Below are 16103 nucleotides of genomic sequence, written 5' to 3'. Positions count from 1 at the left end.
AAAAATCCTGTTTATATTTTGCTATGCGTACAGCATATTACATTTTTTGCATTACCGTTCAAAAGTCTGTGGTCAGTAGTCTCTTTTGAAAGAAGTCTCTTATACTCACCAAGGCTGCATTTAGTAGATCAAAAATATAGTAAAGTAATAATCTTGTTAAATATTTTACAAGAACTGTTTTCTATTTGAATACATTTTAACAAAATGTATTCATGCAATGGTAAAGCTGAATTTTTATTCTGTGTGAATATGCTGATTTGCTGCTCAATGAACATTTCTTATTATCATGACTGCTGAAAACAGTTTGATATGGTTTAATAATGTTCATTTTTCGATTATTATTTAATATAAAGCTTGACATTTTTATGGACACTGTAATAAATTTTTCTCAGGATCTTTTTTTTTTTTAAATGTAACAATGTAAAGATATTTTTTTTGCAATTTAATGCATCCTTGCTGGATGAAAGTGAAAAAAAAAAATAATAATACTGAAACCAAACTTTTAACAGCAGTGTAGCCAAAATAGATATACAGTGCACAAGGTTACAATTTAACATGATTTAAAATTCTACAAATCATGAACCATCTACCACCAACCAGCAGCTTCTGTCAACATCCTCCCAAACCCAGCTGGAGTACAAAATATTTGTCAAAGGATATTTGTGGGAAAGAGTAAAATGGTGCGGGTAAACACACACCTACTTTCACACACATAAATAACTCGTGTTAGAAAAAGAGAGAAAAGGGAGGAAAGCCAAATGAAGCAGACAAAAAACAATTAACACTCTATAGCTGTATCCGAAATCACCACCTATGACCTCATTCACTATTGTCTATATAGTGTGAATTCATACACTGATAACAGAGAAACTGTGGAACTGTGGAACAAAAACTATTTTATGACAGAAGAATTCACTTACATGTGAATGTTATACTAAATATATAAAGAGTTTCTGGCAATTAAAATAAGTTCAAAATTTGAAATACAACCAAGTATATTTTCAGACAATATAGTAGGATTTGAATTGTCAATATTAGGAAGGTCAGGACCTCTAAGGCATTTGTATAGGGGTATAAAGGGTATAACATTTGATTTACTGCCTACTTTTTTCATGCTACAGTAATTTACTTTCATGTTGAATTTATACCTCCAGCGTTTCCAAAAAAGTCATGGGATACCAATGTCTACCATATTTGTGGATTAAGCAAAATTGGCACCAAATAATAATAATCATAATAATAATAATAATAATAATTCCACATACTGTATATGCAATACAAAAATAGCACTACAGAGACATCATTTTGAGAGGGAACGCAGTGACACTGACACATCTGTGCAGACACACAAAATGATGATACCTCACCAATGTAATTTCAATAACTATCCAGTAAGAGGCCCTTTAGAGACAATCTTGTGTCTTTAGGTGCTAAATGAAGAGGTGAAAGGGACTGAGATGGAGAGTGTCAGAAAGAAACTTTAAGCAGATAGACATAAAAGACCAGGCAGGACATAAGTGCAATTATTTTTCTAAAGAGAACAAGCACTAGCACACAATATTAAGAACCCAACAGAACACACACATACACTATAAAACTAGGTATGGGAAACACAACACAGAGATGATATCATATCAAAACACTCAAAAACATCTGCTACAAATTTAAATTAGTTATTTTTGTTCGACTAGTAAAGCATGACAGTAATAACACAAATATCATGGATTTCATCCTCAAAAAATTAATGTTGAATGCACTGGAAGTTGTTTTGGATAAAAGCATCCAAATGTAAATATATAGTGCAATGAATCTGCCCCCTGCTGTTGACTACTTTTCACTGCATCCGATGTAAATAAAAGGACAAGCTGTCTATGATGATAGGTTTGCTCCTGGGGCTGTTTTGGCAGATTCATGATGTGTCTATTAAAGATCATGGTTATGTAATACAGTTCTGTCGACATGCCAGGGTCAGTGACACTGCGCGGGGGGCATATTTATATCACTCTCCAATGACGTGAATGGGGGAAATAATCCTCAGGCTACAGTTAACAAACTAGACAGAAACTTGAAAGGTAATGTTTCTTTATACACATTTGATAGAAGCGATAATTCAACAAGTCAAAATTAATTCATGATTCAAGAATATTTATTAAAAACCTAAAGAACATAAACCTCTCAAATGAATTGTTTTTAATAAAGTGTCAGTTACTATTTCAATGGATACATAAATAAATACATAACTGAATACATACATAATCTGCTAAATTTAGTGAGTAACCTGTAAATATTTTGAATTATATCCCATAATGCACTTGCACTCTACCAGACTTTACATTTCAGTCAGGCAAATATACTGTCAACTAAAATAATAAACTGAAAATACCAAAAAACATCATCAATTGTCTTCCTTTTATATGATCCGACTCAAATTAAACAAACATACTTATATTTCTAAGATAATAAATGGACAGCACTCAAGTTGCATTAATGTAATGGTCTGACGACAATTTAGCACCCCACCATTCAAAAATACTAATGATTCTGTATTCAATACCGTTTCAAATTCTTAATAAAATAAAATAGTATACATTATTTACTATACACAGGATGCAATTCTGCACTGCAAAAATTCAGTACAACACTGCCACCTTGTGCTATTCAATGTAAATTATAGTTGTCGTCCTGTCAACTCATGTATTTTAGACCAACAAATAAATAAACACATTATATACTGTAGATATCCTTATTTAAACAACAGATACCCCTTCTCTTGACTGAATTAACCAGAAAAAAACAAATGCATTTAGTATATGGTTTGATGAATCTGCAATTTAATGGAAGAGAAACTGTCCTGATTTCAGTTAAATAGCTGTAGTTTTCAGATTTATTTAAACACTGCTTAGGATACAAGTTAGGTTGCATGTCCATACCTGTTCACTGGAAACTAAAGGAATGAACTGTTTTTGTTGTTGTTGCTGTTGGTACTTCAACAAACTAAAAAATTAAGTTTTTTTTTTTTTTTTTTTTTTTTTGTTATGTACGAATAAAGTAACCTTTTTGCTGTCAGAAAAGGCCTAGGTTTTATCAAAAGCCACAAACTTTGTAAAACAAATTCAAGCTATGCTGACACTATTCTGTCACAAGGTTTGGGCAAATATCTGGGAAGGGAGACAGTTTAACAGACAGATAAAGCAAAAGAAAAACGTGTCGCCGTTTTAAAAAAGAAAGAGACATGTAAAATGTAGCCAGCTGTGGTATTCTCGAGTCTCTCTTCTGTCTCCTTCATTCCACTCTCTCTTTCTCTCGCACATCTTGGGTTTTCTCCTGTAATTCTCTCCTCCTCCACATTTGCTGACCTACTTTCCCCCTCAAGTGACATTTTAGTCCAATAGATGGCAGGCAGGCTCTGGGCATCTGGATCATTAGTCTTCACGTACATCGACACACACTGGCAGCTATCAACTGATTTAGAATTGGACGAGTGCGTATGTTGGGTGTGCACCTTTTTGGCCTTAATTGTGCAGTAAATAGCTGCTTATCTGCCTGTGGATCTTCAGAGGGTGTGCTCGACATGTATACATGTAATTCTGCCACGGTGCTACAGGAGTCAAAAAAGGGCCCCAAAGTGCGTCCGAGTTCAAAACCGCCCACAACTGCCCATCTCACTGAGTGTGATTGTCCCTCAAGACAAAGTCCACCTATAGGCATTCAGAAATCCCTATTTATGGGGCCTACTGTAAATCTAGTCTGTGGGTCTTACAGGAGACATAGGGGGGCAAAGTCTTGACACGTGCATTGAATTTCTTATATGAATGCTCTTGGTTCAATTGAAAAAAGTAAATAAAAAAATAATTCACCACTACTGATATTAAAAACAGATTTAAATGTATTATTTTATGTATTTTTAAATGTATTATAATAAATGTTAATCTTGATTTATATAATTCATGGTAACACTTCACTCAAAGCCTTTATATATAATGGATTATAAAAGTAGTTTGCATTATGCCTTGCAGTGCACTTTATAATTATTTATTAAACCTGTCATTATGTCCTGACAGTAGAATATGAGACAGATAATCTGTGAAAAAAATCAAGCTCCTCTGGCTCCTCCCAGTGGTCCTATTGCCATTTGCAGAAACTCCATCGCTCCCGGTAAAAAATAACCAATCAGAGCTGCGGTCCGTAACTTTGTTTGTGTTCAAAATTTAGAAAAATGTATATAATAATCGAGTACACCATGAATCCATTTTCCAAACCGTGTTTTTAGCTTGTCCTGAATCACTAGGGTGCACCTATAATAAGTGTTTATATTCTGACTATTTTAGATTGCTTCGGGGATACCGCGGCAGAGTAACCCAGTACCTTTGTGATTCTTCATAGACATAAACAGAGAGAAGTAGTTCCGGCTACAATGTTCTCCCGCAAGACGCAAGCAGTTCTGTTTATTAACCGCTAAAGCGTCAAAAGTTCCCTACCGCAGCTTTAAGTAAAGTATTACCAAATGCCCATATCATTTTTTATACTGTACTATAATACTGCAATGCCTAAAAGTATGCCTTCTCAGAGGTACTTTTTTTTTAATATACTTGATTTAAAAGTCTTAGGTCATTAAGATTTGCTTATTTATTTATACTGATAATAATGTTGTATAATTTCTGAAGATCATATTACACTGAAGACTGGATTAATTGCTGCTGAAAATGTTTTGCCATTAGAACAAATAAATTACATTTTAAAATATATTAAAAAGGGTCATATGATGCAATTTCAAGTTTTCCTTTCTCTTTGGAGTGTTAGAAGCTGATTGTTCATAGATAAGATCCCTGAAGTTGCAAAGACTAAAGTCTCGAAATCAAAGAGATATTCTTTATCAAAGTTAAGACTCTACCATGCCCGCCTAAAACAACTCATTCACACACGCCCCCACATGTCTACATCACTATGTGAAAATATTTGTGTAATGCTGCCAAAATATTCATGCAAAGAAAGAAGCATAACATATGTCATGCATAACATAATCTGTCTGAATAAAAAAACATAATAATAAGGTGTTTACAACAAAATTATAACATCAACAACTCACTGGCATAACCGAAAGCTGATTTCCTGTTAACGATATAAAAAATAGTTTATATTAACTATATATCTTTTTATCTCAGTCAGAACTATTAGAGCTAATGAACAAAGTCAGTGCTAAAAAGGAAAGGTGATGTTTGCTGGTCAATCGCTTAAATGAAACATACTCTGACAAACAAATTTAAGTTTACAGTTTAAGTAACTTAAGTCTCATTTGAACCTTTTTTCTGTTTTAGTTGATATTCAGCATTTGTTCCTGATATGAGATGCTGCAATATGCTCTAAGAACTCATCTAGCTCAACTCCTTTTGGTCAGCAAGTAGGCAGGAAGTGAGCTGATGAGGGTGTGAAAGTGTGAGACGACCCTCGTCCGTCTTCTAGAGGGCATTGCTTGGCAAACCGCACGTAGGCAAAGGAGAGGAGCAAACATGCACGCCGCTAATCTGTGCCATCGCTCTGCACCAGGAATGTTGTTTTGGTTTGGTCACTCCCGTAATCATCGTCGCTCATCGGCAACGGAACGAGAGACAGTTACACAAAGCTTATGAAGACGTGGGGACTTTCCACACGTGCAGACGTGTTTAAAAGTTACCCTTCAGTAGTCTTGGGTTCAAGAGAGGTTATGATCTCAGGCAAGCCAGTCTGAATCAGTATTGCTGTAAGTGCAGTGAAGAGATAAGGAACCCATCACGTTCTAGAATTGTAGATGATGACTTTTCTTTGTATGCCTGTCTGAAGAGTACAGACATCAAACGTCATGCCCATTCAGACTGACTAACGTGCCGTCTCAGATTGTTGAGCCCAATGTATTTTTAATGCAACTCCCTTGTGTCTTCGATAATTAAGTTGCATGATTACTGTAGCTTAAAAAATGTGGCTGTCTAGATTCCTCTGGCAGAAGTTTAGACAATCAAATCAGATCAGTCATTCTACACATAATTGAATCATTTAAACAGAATGCCACCCTTACGTCAAATCTCATACATTTTTTTCCCTGTGGAATTAAAAAAGAATTACTATCAATATAATAAAAATGCTTTCGTCCATATAACAAAAGTTCGTCACTGACTGCCAAGTTTCAAGTATGCGTGGTGAAAGAAGAATTCAAATGTGCATGACAGACCTGTCAAGATATGTTTACCATGACACTGCTATTAAATGTAAAAAGACACCATCATTAAGTCTAAGAAGACACTAAGCTGTAAGTATGCATAAGTATTCTATAATTGATGCATACAGTCAGTGTACTTAACTGCATGTTTAACAAACCATTTTATTTTTCCATTCCTATACTTGACATTTCCTACTTCCTATCAATTAAATCACAGTAATAGCACCTTTAAAATTGAATACATTTTACTCCAATTTCTATTAGTACCAATAATTATCTTCCCTCTGTCTCAAAATGTCTCCCCATACAATATAAAAAAATAAAAATAGCATATGTATAAGAATCTAGCAATGACCTAATATAAACCACACATTATGAAGCAATATACTGTTTTCTTCACCTTATTAAAGAATAATTTAAAACTATTTCAATGACTGCAATAAATGATTTCTCTACTTATCTTAACCAACTGATGTTATTAGCGATATATTCACAGGGAAAAGACATAATCAAAAGAATAATGTACATTGAGCCAGTCGTTATCACAAAATAAATCCAGACAGGGTGAACAGGACCCCAACGGAAGCAGAGGAGTATTGCATCATCCTGAAGGAGTTTATTTTGTGATAATGAGCGGCAGACTGAACATTATACTTGCATGATGTCTTGCTGAATAAATAATAAATTGCCATGAAATACTGATATGAGTTGAAATTACTTTATTTAATGAGAAGAAAGTGCCATGAGAGCCATAATCTTGACTGCCTGCAAGGAACTGCAGTATAATGTACAGTTTTGAAGTCATTATAACAAAATATTAGACTACATAATGCTGCAATCATCCAATCAATCAGCATCACATATACCGATATTCTAAAGATTTTTGTCATCTTCACTCACATGATTTAGCGAGAAGATCATGTGTGTTGACTGTCCACGAGAGCAGAGCTGAGAACGAGACAGTGGAAAAGTTTAACACGCCACTCTTATAATTTGAATTCTCTAGAGAGGGTCTCAGTTTAGGACCTCTAATAGTCTGGTGTCATTATACTCTGTGTCTGTGTGTGTGTTTGTATATATATATAGATTTAGTTTTACACACAGCAGTTAGCGGTTTTAGATGTGACCTTAGGCCTGAATAAACAACGCAGTAAATGTACTTCTGTACCCCTCCCCAATCTCATTTCCCGCATCTTTCTCACTCCACACCTAAAGCAGAGTATACTTCCCTTCAACTGGGCACAGTAAGTGCATATACGCTTATTTATGGTTAAAGGAATATTTCATACATAAATGCACTGTTGCCTCAGGCCATCCAAGATATGGATGAGTTTCTTTATGTAAAGAGATTTGGCAGTACATCATGGATCCTCTGCAGTGAATGGGTGACTTCAGAATGAGAGTTTGCACAGCTGATAAAAAAATCACAATAATTCCCAAGTAATCCACATGACTCCAAACCATCAAATGGAATGCTATTCCGGGCATTATTCAAAAGGAATTGCAAATTGTATTTGCAATTGCGTTTTCAACTTGTGGAGGCATAAAATGTGACAATCCAAACACAAATGCAAATCGCGCATTATCGTTTGCATTTTCGTTTAAGCGAACACATAGTGTCTGCCAAATTTTAAATGGAAATGCAAAGTCTGTTTGCAATTGTGTTTCCCATATCTCACGAGCTATGAGCCTGTCATATTTAAATAGCAATATTAATTACCACATTTGCCTTTTTACTCTCTCTGCACTGCGCATGTAAACTGACAAAACTCAAATGGAATCGCAATTCCTTTTGCATTTGAATTTCCATCGTCTACACGGAAACCTGTCAATCAAGCGACAGGGGTGGGGCCATTTTATTGGACATGTTTGCATTGGGAGTGACGTCACTCACAGTCGACGTTAATAAATAAATAATTAATTAATTAGTGTGGACTTTGTAATCTCAGCACTTAATAACCAATAAGGTTAAGGGTGTGTCTTACAAATTACTTCACCCTTTCTATCCTGTGAAGCTTTACTTAAAAAATATGTTTCCTGATATTGACACTTTGTTCTTTTTGTGGTACTGAACACGAATCCATTTCTCATCTCTTCTGGGAATGCACATATACAAGTCACATATACAATTTTTGTATCTTCAATCATACTAAAATGCACTATGTTTTTACTATGGTAAATATGAGTTAACGATAGTGTTTATAATTAAATCACAGTAGCCACAAATGTACAGTTGTCTGAGGTGTTATGAAATATTCTTTAACATCATGAACCATAAAATGTAGTCAGTGTTCTGCTATGGTTTATTTTCATAATAGGTAAACACAGGTCACAAGTTAACACGGTCACATTTCCTTGATTCAGCAGCTGCACGATTTGATGCCGAGAGTCCTGTCTTGAATCTAGAGATCTGGAGCTGATTCGGTGTAGATTGGTAGCTCGGTGGTTCGTGACTGTCGTCTCACGGCACGCAGTGTTCGAAACCCACACCAACACAGACGTACTTTATTTTTATTTTTTTGTTTATCCTACTAATTTCAGCCGTGAAACGGGCGATCATACTAATAACTTGTAATCTTTACAAGAATATCTGAATCATACAATGAGCAAGTCTGCGTTTATTAAACACTTAATATCGCGTCAGTTTGTGCTTTCAGAATCACCAAATCTGCTTCCGGCGTTCCAGCACATCTGCAGCGGAGACCTGAACCAGGAAGTTGGTCACCAGATAACACTGTAACCAGTTAAACCGTAACACCGGGAAGATTAGGCAAATAGACTGGTGACGTAGGTCTGCGTGCATTTCTCAATAAAAAGTACGCTGATTTCGGACTTGCATCCTCAGTAGTTCAGACTTTGTGCATTCGACTCAGGAGTGTGATGTCTGCTAGGACGCAGGTCCGGTCATTCTGCAAACAGTAGCGTACTTGATAACATGTCAGCTCGCCTTGGCTACTGCAATTTTCCTCACTGTATATTTACAATAAAACGAAAAAGGATATGAAATACCACTGCCTCCTTTCATTTTTCATTTAAACATAATAATAGTGGCAGAAATGCACTTAGTTCAGGGAAATGTGTATATATACAGTCATTACAAATGAAACTAAATATTATATCAATTGCCTCTTTTGTAACCATCGACTGTGAGTGACATCACTTCCCAATGCAAACACGCCCCTGTCACTTGATTGACAGGTTTCCGTGTAGACGTTGGAAATTCAAATGCACAAGGAATTGCGATTGAATTTGAGTTTTGGCAGTTTACATGCGCAGTGTAGAGAGAGTGAAAAGGCAAATGTGGTAATTAATATTGCTATTTAAATATGAGAGGCTCATAGCTCGTAAGATATGGCAAAATAAGCATTAAATGGTTGAAAATACTGAATATGTGTGATAACATGGCAAGCGCTCAGCGCGTCCGGTGTGATCATACGCTTCATGGACCAGCCAAGACCGATCACACCAGTGTGATCGTATGTGTCAAATGGTTAAGAATGGGAAAAATGAAATGTGCAGTTTGGCGGAATACTCCCGCCTTCTGAATAAATAAATAAACCAATCACTAATTATGATAGGTAAAAATTGATAGCCTGAATGCACTGTAAGTCACTTTGGATAAAAGCGTCTGCTAAATGCATAAATTTAATTTAATTTAATTGGTTAACTCATCGAATCACTGCAGCTGCTGTTATTATACTGGTTTAGCGTGAAAAATAGTTACATTTTTTAACACTATTTGAGATTAAGAATCAACATTTATAAGACAGCTGTCACATTTCATTGGTGATGTCAAATATATTTATTTGTAAGCTTGTTTAAAATAACAGCCCAAGAGGCGTTTAAAAGATGCCCAAGTTAAATAACTTGCCTTAAAGGACTTTTTTTTTTTTATTATTATTTAAGTGATTGCGTTGCATGTACCAATCCAATTATCACTCAGTATTGTTTCCAGTCCTATCTACTTTTCTACTAGTTACTATCATTATAAAACGAAGCTTTTCCACCTCAACCCTCGCATACTCTTCTCCAATTACGATTGGATTACTTTAAGATTTGGGTTGTGCGTATGTAATGACGAAGAAGTGCCTAACTGGTGCAAAAAACCAGGTCTCTGTAATAGATGTGGGATTTCTCAAACTAAATAAATGCACAGTGAACTGACACTTTTGGGCAAGCTCTATTTCTAGACTCAGAGGAAGAATCACTTCCGCCGCATGACCCTCTGATGGACCCCATATTGCTTAGGTCAATCACAGGGGTCGGATCTCATGAGATTGTAATGCTAGAAGGAGAGATATCTGGCAGAACCACTAGGGAACCTGTATGTAGGGCACTCCTACACACTAAGAAAAATGCATTGACATGAAAAAGAAATGACTGTGTCTGCTCCCCTTTCTTGAGGCAGTGTGGCAAACCATAGGAGCTTTAAAGGAACACACAAAGAAGCTGGAAAAGACTATGCTTGTAGGTAATCTGGCTTATTTATGACCAGTTAACTAACATGTGATAGAACATTATGACATTTTTTGTTACATGTGCAAAAACACGATGAAGAGATTAAAATGGGTTTCCTTTCCTTCGTTTTCTCACCAAGAACTGTATTAGTATATGAGGCTTCATCCCACTCAAGACTGAATCATCTAACCTAAAACACGACTCACCAAGAATATTCCAGCACCTTCTTTATCATGCTTTTCCACCCGGCAAGGCTAAAACATAATGATTTTCTCTGCTGGCCTAGTCAGTTCAAATATGAACTTGACCAAACATCATCAACTAACTGACCAACCAACTAACTACATGTATGTGTGATAAATATAAATTTTGATTAATACATTTTATTTGGTTATCTGTTTGATTTCAGAATAATAGCTTGAGAATAAAATAGTTAAATAGGTAAAATAATTTGCTGGTTTTAGCTTATTCTAACTGAAGCTTTCTAAAGTATTCCACTGTTATTTCATCATACATAGACACAATTGTCCAACACAATAAAGGCAGCCATATAGAATATTACATAGGATAGGTTATTTTCTCCAGCATTTCTGCTTTAGTTATGCTGATTAAATTTTGCTCTATAGCTAATTTTGGGGTAATATTTTATTGTCAATTGTCCCAGTCAAATAAAGAATAAATAAATACAAATATGTCAAAACTGCTTGTTTGTGATCTTTTCTATTATCAAAAAATGAGTCCGTCAATATACAAATTTACCACAGTTAATTTTGTGATTCCAGAAGTTTACAAAACTGTGTGTTGAATAAAATAATTATGATTTCAGTAAACTTCTTGATGTATTTGTTAATATTTTTTGTATTTGTGTTGTATACAGTGCATCCATAATTATTATTAGGGCTGCTCCGATTACGATCGGCCGATCGTTAATGTGCATCTCGTCAGTAAAGCCGGTTCTAGTCTAATCAGCGGTAAATTCCCTCAGGTGCGTGATTTCACATAGAGCAGCTGTTAATACACAGAGCCATTGTTAACTGAGAAGATGCGCAAATAAACGCTGAAAATGAAGTGGATTTGCGCATCTTCTCAGTTAACAATGGCTCCATGTAGTAACAGCTGCTCTATGTGAAATCATGCACCTGAGGGAATTTACCGCTGATTAGAGAACCGGGTTTACTGACGAGATGCACATAACGATCGGCTGATCGTGATCGGAGCAGCCATAATAATTATGCAAGGTGATATTTTGGTCATAGGTTTTTTTTTTTTTTTTTTTTTTTTCAAGCACATTTCACCAATGCCAAACCACATCAATCATAACTAATATTAATTTAGTATATAATCTTTTGTAAGTGAAGGTCTGGAAGTGAAAAATGCCTCATACGCAGGTTTACTTTTACTGGTAAAATGTGCCAAAATAGATTTAGCACTAAAGTTGAAAATTATTATGTAAAATATGTGGGAAATTTTAAAACTAATGCAATACAAAAATAGCTAAATTAAATCATGACCACTGGACAGCGAAATGCTCATTACCTCATTAGCAGGGTCGCAATAAAAAGCAGGTGAAGAAGAAAAGATGCATGTCAACACCAAAAGACTTAAGGTATGGACGGACAGACAATTTTTATAACCCTATTGTGTCCCACTTGGAAGTTTGCTGAGGGCCTCTAATCATTTAACTTAACTTTTAAATACATTGAGATACAGGAGAGCTACAATAAATCCAATATTCCATTCTATTAATTTGGGTGTGTGTGTGGTTGTGTGCAAACCCACAAAGGCCTCTCCTGTTGACCTCCCTCACCTCATTCAGGGATAAACCTTTTCTAAGATAAATTGGGGAGCCATTTATCAAATATGTTTTCCTTGCTCTTCCAAACTTTGCATTTGTAGAAATGCAAGGAGCTGTTAAACCTTGAGAATCAAGGTCACAGGACACTGCCAAATGCTCAATGGGATAGAGCGCTGATTTATGGGACGTGAAAGAAGTCAGGCATACGGCAGCTGCGGCAACTATCGCTGAGCCATGACTGGGTCAACAGAGGCTGCGATGGCGGTATGACAAGTATGACGTACGTAACGGTTTGGTTTGGGTTACAGCCACCTTGCAACATCATGTCACTCTGTCATGCCAAGTTGACATGAGAACAAGCAAAAAAACGTCTGAGCAGTGGCAGCATCGCTGTTTCAATTAAAGTGGGTTTGAATCACTGTCACTTGCATAATCTTCTTAATTAATAGCACAGCTGTTGCTAGGCATTCAACCATCTCAAATGAAAAATGATTTGTTTCCAAACTGCGTCATGTATTTGTGCTGTGTGACTGCAAGATTTCAGAAAACGATCTGATAGTTCCCCTCGTTCTTCGAGTGCCCCCCCCCCTTCTTATGACGACTTTTTGCGATTCCGATTTCTCTTTAATGTGGACTTTTGCTGGGCTGTGTCACAAATTTTAACCAGCTGTTAGATTTCCTCAGGTAAGTGTGAGTAAACATGGTACTGACTTCAAATGGATCCTCATTGTGAGCTGAACGGCATGAGCAGCCAAAAAAGAGTGTCAGCAAAACACTTTTTTTCTATAATTAAAAACAGGAATCATGCTTTATCATCATTTGAAACTATAATAAATCTCATTAAACCTAATGAAATGACTCAAAATTGTAAAATGACAGAACAGAGCAAAATGTTGTAATCAACTGTTAACCAAAAAGATTATTTGATAAAAATAAAAAAAAACAGTTTAGCAATTTTCCTTGCTAAGCTGCATGTGTACATGGACTCTGAACTTTTAATGTTGCTCCAGAATAAACAGAAAAATAATGTGTTTGATATATATATATATATATATATATATATATATATATATATATCCGCATTCCCACTGATTTTCTTTATATAAATGAGTCTGTGAGAAAACTTTAAAAAAAATGCAGCATTGCTTAATTCACAAAATAAATAAATGTAAATAAATTAATACTTTATTTATTATATCCATTTATTATGTGCTTAGTCAGGGCAGTACTAAATAATATTAAACTAAACTAAAAGTACCTTTTATGGTTTCTCTTTTTATGAATGATAAACATTAGATTCTGCAAGAGTACAAATTAAAGTCCCTCAAACAGGGTTTTTAACAAAATCTAAACTGCATTGGATGATTGTTTTAGTTAAAAATGACACAGTGATCACTTAAGAGGTTGGATTCATGGGGTATTTCACTTTTCCCAACAGCAATATGTTTTTTAACATTAACAACAAGAAGCATTTCAAGAAACATTGCTGGTCAGTTAGTTAAAAGAGTCTTGAATGCAAAAAGTGGACAGTCTGTAATGTCAGAGAAAGCATGTCTTGGCAAGTTACAAGGTCATATTTTGTGCCTTGTCTTGGGCAAACGCTACTCTATATTGGATATGTGTAACCTGAGCTGAGTGTGTGCAGTGGGTCACGTAGTGTACTGCAGATCTCAAGAAGGTGTTGCAAACAGTAGTTCCCGCAAACACTAGCCCATTCAACCTGAGCTGTCATCACGCCCTTCAGTCTTCACAATGCATTATTAAAATAGAAAGAGTCTCATGAAAATAATACACTTTATCTGAAAAGCTACCGAACACGGCATGTTTTCCACAACATTAACAGTAATGCAAACCTCTGAGGATTTCATAACCAGCACAAGTCCTTACTTGTTACAGTCTGTCTTACTGCAGCTGGTTACACTGGTTCCTCTTAATGAGAAGACATGCCTGCTTTTAAAAAACTGAGAATGCGCATAATTCTGAAAATACTTGGTTGATTTGGACTAAAGAGTATTAATTATGCCCTCTGTGTTGAATAAGTTTGGATTCTCCTGGTGTTGGGACATGATTTTTTCACCAAATAATAAAAATGATGTCATTATTTACTCACCCTCATGTTGTCCCAAAACTGTATGAGTTGCTTTCTTCTGATGAGCACAAATAATGTTGGTAACCAAGCAGTTGACTTGCCAATGGCTACAGACAACAAACATGTTCGAAAGACAATCTTCAAAATATCTTATTTTGTGCTTAACAGAAGAAAGAAACTCATACAGGCTTGAAATAACTAGACAAAATGATGGAATAATTAACATTTTGGGGGGAAAATTGAAAAGAGTCAGTCTTTCTTGAGCAGATTTTGCCATCATTCATTGGCCATCATTTGCTATTGTCCATTAGGTTTGTCTTGGAAATCTTTAGGCCTCCAGGTTAAAATGTAGAGTGATCCCTATTATTATTTGTGTTAACATTTTACCCTTAATAGAAAAATAGAGGATATCACTAACATTAGCAGGATTAAATCTATGCATTTTAAATGGTTATAATATAGATCACCATAAATGTCATGCAGCTACTGATCAAAGTATTTACCATGACTTTCTTGAAATCTGAGGTCCTACAGGTTTGAAGGAAACATGTTGTGATTGCCATGAGGTAAACCCGCATGTAGGTAAACTTCACCTGCTGTTAAATCACCTATTTAGACAAGAACACAACTGTTAATCCACTTTTAAAAGACGATGTACAAAATATAACACATTTCTGTACACTAGCACAAAGGGTGTAGAACTACAATTTTCTAACCATGAATCACAAAATACTCAAAAAGAAACTTCCCCATAATTAGTCTTACACATCTCAAATCCACATCCATCTTCACCCCTAATACCATGACTGTCAAATATAAACCCATGGCTTCTAAAACACAGTTCTAAAGGCCAGTTTCAGTATCTTAACCTAAACCGAAAAAGTTGTGAATAGCCAAACCACACTAAATTATCTTGGGTTAAAGCTGTAACGGGGAAAATAAACTTATAATGGAAGGGGTATGAAAAAAAAGCTAAAATCATATATTATCTAGATATATATCTCAAGCTAGTTTTGCTTAAAAAAGTAAATATTTTATAGCATGTTAACAAGTTGGTTATGGTACAGAAAGACAATGCAGTCAACCATTCTGACAAAGAAATGCTGATGGTTTTGTGCAGTGTATCACGATCAAAGCTCACATGATTTATTTGACACCGCGTTGTCGAAATAAAATAGGAAATAAAACATCGTCAAACTAAATGAAAACAGAACCGCCTCCCATAACTTCAAATTAAAACACAACCCACAATGAACCCACATTACCACGTTTCCTCGGATTCCTGCTTCCTCAAAAACACCGCCACCTCCTCGTGTGTGTGTGTGTGTGTGTATATGTGTGTGTTTGTGTGGACCTGCCCTTTGCAACATAAACAAACTATCTCACACTACAAACATTCACTGAAAAAAAGAAAGAAAACGCTTTCGCCTTGGCGCAAATCAGACAACACTATATTTTTTTGTAAAATAAAAAGAATCTGTATAATATTGTATAGTTAATTCAAAATAAATAAGTGACTACCGTTAGAGCGAAAGGAAACTGTTGCCACGTGATTAACAGACTCATGTAAA

General features: G+C 35.5%; 1 protein-coding gene across 1 annotated transcript in view; it reads right to left on the bottom strand.

Annotated features, from left to right (window-relative positions):
- Nucleotides 1–15141, bottom strand: part of sgip1a (SH3GL interacting endocytic adaptor 1a) — a 72342-nt gene extending 57201 nt beyond the window's left edge. The window contains exon 1 of the mRNA XM_052559382.1: nucleotides 15036–15141. The gene's annotated coding sequence lies outside the window, so the exon portion shown is untranslated. The remainder of the gene's footprint in view (nucleotides 1–15035) is intronic.
- Nucleotides 15142–16103: the final 962 nt, after the last annotated feature.

Source organism: Carassius gibelio, chromosome B6 (assembly GCF_023724105.1).
Source record: "Carassius gibelio isolate Cgi1373 ecotype wild population from Czech Republic chromosome B6, carGib1.2-hapl.c, whole genome shotgun sequence".
In the NCBI taxonomy this organism is placed as follows: domain Eukaryota; kingdom Metazoa; phylum Chordata; class Actinopteri; order Cypriniformes; family Cyprinidae; genus Carassius; species Carassius gibelio.
The sequence above is the reverse complement of the archived record's forward strand: the minus strand, read 5'-3'. Positions and strand labels throughout refer to the sequence as shown.